Genomic DNA, 6033 nt, shown 5'->3' on the forward strand with positions numbered 1-6033 from the left:
TTCAGTATTTTAATTTGTGTGTTTCAAAGTATGGTTGTGTTTTGCCCCCCTTAACTTTTTGTAAAGCGGTTAACTCCCCCCCCCCCCCAACCAAGCGGTGTATAAATCTTATGAAATAAATATGAGTGAATAAATGAGCGGGGGTGGGGAGACTCCGCTTCTGCCCTCAATCCCTCCACTGCGTTTCCTCGGCTCCGTATTTGTTACGGGCCAAGAGAGGGCGCCAGAGGAGAAGAAATGGTGACGTCCAAAGCGCTGCGAAAACAAGGCAGGCGGCGGCCGCGCGGCGCTGCGCTTCCCGCCGCGCAACTGGCCACCCGCAGGATGCGGCGGACTTGGGCGCCGCCGACGCTTCCTCGGCTGCTAAAGTTGGGGCTTTCCTGCTGCTGTGCCGCCCACTCGGCCTCTCCCGCTTCACTGGAACCCTATGGAAACTCACCTTGGGAAGTCTTCTTCCCTGGCGAAAGTCCAAAAGCCCCGTGACCTCTCGGGGGTTGCGGGCAATGGGAAGGAGGGCGAGTCGGAGGCCCGATCCGCGCCTTGGGATCCGCCTGGCGACCGCGCAGTCTGCAGCTTCAGCGGGGAGGAAACGCGGAGGACTCCGCATGTGCTTAGGGCAGCAGCAAAGCAGAGGCGCCGGAAAAGGAGAGGTTTCCTAAATGTATTTCTTAAGAATTTGATATCTATATTTAAAAAGTAGTTATCACCGGGAAACTCAGAATTGTGTTAGGTTTCCTTACACTCCTCTCCACATTCTTTCCTCATTTTCCTGTTCTCTTTTTATTACTTAATCCCCACCTAAAGCAGGGGCTGGGCCTCCTTGCCACGGTAAATCGAAATAAGGCCTCATTGACCCAGCTTTGATGGACTTGTGCAGAATTTGGCAATCAGAAAATCAAGAAAGGAGCTGTTTTAATTTCAGCATACAAGAAAGTTTTGTGTCATTTTGAGATATATACAGTGCTTTTTTCCTAAAAAAAAAAAATCTTTAGGGGTACTCTCATTTTTGACTCAAGAAAAACCACCATTTTATTGTTCAGATCCGGGAAAATAAATACAGTAAATGGACAAAAGTACAAAGATTAACAAAATGTTTTGGTGTATGCATACCCCTGTGTCCCCCCCAGAAAAAACCCACTGGAGATATATAATTTAGCATTGTTTTTATTTTGAATTACATAGGGAGAATCATAATTTTCTCAGTGTTTAGAGCCTCTAAAGGTCTCAATCCAGCTCTGCTCCCGACTCAAAGAGATCCAATAGGCGAGGCACCCTAGGAGGTAACCAACACAAGCATTTAAAACCAGGAGCTAGACCTTGCCCCACCATATAGTTGTTGGTTCATAGGAGCACCTCATCATTTCCGGTCTCCTGACTAGCTGCCTCTACCCACTGAGGCCTCCTACCCTTATGGGCCAAAAGCACTGTCCCAGTGCAGCTCTCTCATTCGTTTCCTCTGCCCACTCTCTGTGGCTTGTAATGCAAACCAGAACTGGGCCTCCTTCATTCCTGGCTTTCATTATGGGGTCTCCTGATTTCTGTTGGAAGCTGCCCAGAGTGGATGGGGCAACCCAGTCGGATGCCCTGGTACAAGTAATAAATGATGATAATAATAGTAATAATAATTCCATTTCTGAATTGACTCATGGCTCACAAACACTCATCAATTACATCACTTCTGGGCACCAAGTCTGACAGGAATTTCCTGAATAGATAAACGGACACCACTTTTGCCACAGATGCCTCACAGATGCTACATGATTACCATCCTCTTCTTGTGTGTGTGTTGGGGAGATAAGCATTATCATTCTGTGAGCAGGAGAGCTAGATACCACTGGGTTAATGGGTGGTTGATGCTTTCATATCTACTGGGGTAGCTGGTTTGGTGTCCAAGTGTTGTTGGACAACAGAGCACATCACCCCTGACCACTGGCCATGCTGCCTGGGGCTGAACATCTGGAGGGCACCATGTTGGCTACCCCTGAACTATAGATGAAGCTGTCAACCACCAGTTGACCCAGTAATATCTAGCCCACTTAACCCTTGTTATTTACACAGGCAGAGGGAGATTGTACAGCAAACTCCATAATGGAGTACGAGCTACCACAAGCTCCAAAGATAGTATCCTAATGTCTTCACAGCCCTGGTTATTCTGAGGACCTCCTTTTCTACAACAGTCATCTTCTGCCATGACAGCTTTCTGCTCATGTATAAAAGCCTGAGAGAGAACAGTGTCGTCACCACCAGTGCCATTCTAAAGGCATCAATCTGTCTGAAGGCTAAAGCAACAGGCAAGACCAGGGACGTGGAACATTGGTTCAATGTACAGATACATGCAGAGAGTAAAGAAGTACTCCCAGCTGCTCACAAGTTCCTATTTAATTTATGTGGGTTGGTGGGTTCCCCCCACCCCATTTGGATAAGGTTGTAAGCAATGTGGACACAGAGATAAACCTGGGAATAAATGGACCACCATAACTCAGAAATTCTTTTGTACTCCTTTTTACTCTTCTCAGAGCCTTGGGAATAAGATGCTGAAAAGTAGCTCCGTGAACACCAAATGTCATTCATATACTGGCTGCAAGGAGGTTTCCTTGACTTGGTAAGCGGAAACTGCCAATAAACCTTAGTAAGATCAAGGGTAGATAAATATCTGGGTTGCCCAACCTCTCCAAAACCACATTAACCTGTGGCATGGAATACGTGTCGGATGTAGAAACAGGATTAATTTTTCCTAAAATCAATACAAAAATGAACATTCTCATTCAGCTTAGGTACTAACAAGGGCTGACATTGCCAAGGACTCTGGGATTCTTCAATTATCTCAAAGTGCAACATTGCTTCAACTTCTTGGTGTATCCCCTCCAGCCACAACTGTGGAGGCCAGGGACATGACAGATGCGTTGCTACTGCCCTTGTGGTAGATTCTATGTAGTGGGTAATCAGGGGCATGATGTTGGGTTGCAAGTATGGGCTTCCTTTGGCGGCTGCTGCAGTTTTCCCAAGATGCTCTTCCTGTGACTTGAGTGTTCACTCAACTGTCCCTGGCACTCAATAAACCAAGCTGTGCATCTATATTTGCATGACATCTTTTGAGAGCACCCTGAGAAATTACACCCGCTTTCTCCATGAGTGATCTGGGCTCACCTCCCTGATTCCACAGATAGTGAACAGAGCCACCAGCTAAGAAAAATGCAGAAAAAGCATGTCTTCTACAAGAAAGTAGAACTTCATCTCTGAATCTCAGCATCTTTTCAGGCCACCAGGATTTTTTACCTAGTTTGTAGTGGGCCATATTACCACTTCCCACAGGCTCATGGGAGAGAAACACATTGTTCAGATGTCTTGGTCAGCCAGCTATCCCTTTTGAGGTCTCCCAAATGGGCTGCAAGCTCTAACATCCTCCTTTTTGTTGACTCTCTGTGGTTTTTAATGACGCTCCCTAACTCTGCCTTCCCTAATGTGATGCCCTCCAGATGGTTTCGGCTACAACTCCCATCAACCCCAACTAGCATGGACAATGCTCAGCGATGTTGGGAACTGTTGTAGTCTAAATCACCTGCAAGGCACTGGGGAATGCAATCCTAACTGTTGGCTGGAAAAAGGCCCAACTCTGTCTTTCCCCCTTTTTCCCCGAGGCTCTATTTTCTGCCTTTTGATTGGACTATCCCAGCACCAGCAACTCCTATGTCACTATCAAAGCAAATAGGGGAGAGGGAGCAATGGCAGGGCCCAGTAAAGTCAAGCCAACCCCTTGTTCACATTATTTTATTTGTTGTTCTATTTCATTTAAATGTTTATAGAAGACACTTTCGTATTTTATTTTCTTTTAAATATAGCAAAGTGGCATACAACATACAAAATTTGCAGTAAGAGCAATAAAAATAGCAATAAATAAATAAATAAATGCTGTGGTGGTAGCAAATAACTTGGATGAAGGGCTATTTTGGGATGTAAATTGTGGGGGAGCCTTCTCCCCAGTGTGCAAATGGGGATGAGCAAACTCTCACACCCATATCCCTGGATTCCTTCATGGATGGCCTCTACTCCCTGGAGGGAGACCATGACAGGAGCATTGCTAGTTAATAACTAGTTAATAATAAATAACAGGAAATGGTGATCCAATGTGTTTTCAACTTCTTCAATCAGATTCTTCAAAGGTCTTCCACTGACTGAATTTGGAGAGTTGCGTAAGCGCGCATGCATATGTATGTATAAGCATTGCTCACACAAGTGCGCTCATAGGGATGCAAATGCTGTGCACTGCAGAGAGGCAAGATAAGTCTTCCGTCTTTCCTTGTTAACAGATGCCCTGCAAGGTGCACATGCTTATTTATTACGCATTTAATAAACATTATTTATGCGCCATGATCACCAACACAGTGGTGATACTAGGGCATTCAAGGGTCATGCATCTGGCTATTTTTTTAAAAAAAAAACCACCACCACCACCTGAATTTCTTATACATATATTCTGCTCATACACCGAACTCCCCAAAGGCTCACATTCAGATTACAATTCAGGCCACACCTGTTTAGCTTCCGTACCACGACAGCTTCTGATGTTCCCAGACCATTTGCTGTGTTTGGCCCACGTCTGTCTACACAAAGACAAAAAACACAGTGAAGGAAGTAAAAAAGAAAGCGACGAATGGTAGATCAGAATAGTGTTCTTCTCCCCAAAAAGAAAGAATAGTTGAATTTGCCATGCATCTCTACAGTGATCACCAAAAATGTATCAAGTGGGAGCAGGAAGTTTTTTTCTTTTAGTTGCAGTGCAGACATGCCCTGAATCTACTTTCTTGTAGTTAATTAAAACTCATTGCTTCTCCTGGTGAACCTCCTCTATCTCCTTCTTTGCCTGCCACATTCTTTTCATAATTCAAAAGCTGCCAACCATCTATGCTTAATTTTCTATTCTCTTTGGGCTCAGCATACTTCTCACTATATGATGTGTCCTCTAGGTCTTCTCACCATTATCTTCATAGTTCTGTTCTAAATCCTTTGCAGTTTGGTGACTTGAATTGTAACTCCTAAAACTGAACACAACATGCCAAACGACCTCCTTGTAGACGAGATTGGAGGGTGGACTGTCTTGATATAATTCCTCTCTTGATATCTTCCGTCTAATGCAACCTGTATAATAATGCACAGATCCATCTTATGCATTTTGACTCTTTCTTCTGTGTAATATCCTACATTTATCACTGTCTGCACTTTATTAAAACATATTTTAGCACCATGTCATCTGGAAAAAAACACCAGAACCCGTGAAAATCACACAGTATTCTCCAACATCATGTCCCGGGATTGATTCCACAGTGACTCAGAAATTCCCCTATTGAGTCATTACCCAGACTTCCTGATGTGATTGTACTGCTATAGGATTGGGGGGTCAGTCTGGATGATATCTGTGGGACCCTTCCAGGCTTCTTATCCTGTATCTGTTAGTTAAGAATGTAGCAGAAGATCCGGTCACACCTGTCTCTTTGTGAGATAATGGCCTTAGCTGGCTAGTTAAGCATGGCCATTTACATGTCCAAAGAGTGAGCCCAGTTGTCATAGAGACAAACAGGTGAAATTTTTCTGACTTCACCTGGCTGGATGGAGAACCATAGGCCAAGCAGGGCCATGTAAATATGAGCTTTAGTTGATGCTGGAAGCTGGATACACAGAGGCTTGTCTTGCTCTGTTCTGGGCCCTATCTACGACTCAAGGTTCTCCCCAGAAACTATGTAAAACTTTTTCTCCCCACTTCCTGCAGTCCAAAGCCTGCTCAAGCTTCCCTGTGACTGCTATTTACATTTTAAATACATTAACTGCATCCCTGCGATTCAACATTGTATTTCATTTAGCACCCAGTGCTCTTCTTGCTTGGAATTATGATTTCTGTTGTGAGAGGATGGGCTGCGAAAGTAAGCCGCTCCTTCCTTCCCTGCCCACCCCCACCCTGCCAAATACCTCCTTGTACTTCCATGCAGTGATCAATATGCAATCTATACCCATCACAGGCCATCCCTTGCAGCATAGCAG

This window comes from Podarcis gaigeae (genome assembly GCF_964106915.1).
Source record: "Podarcis gaigeae genome assembly, chromosome: 1".
Lineage (NCBI taxonomy): Eukaryota > Metazoa > Chordata > Lepidosauria > Squamata > Lacertidae > Podarcis > Podarcis gaigeae.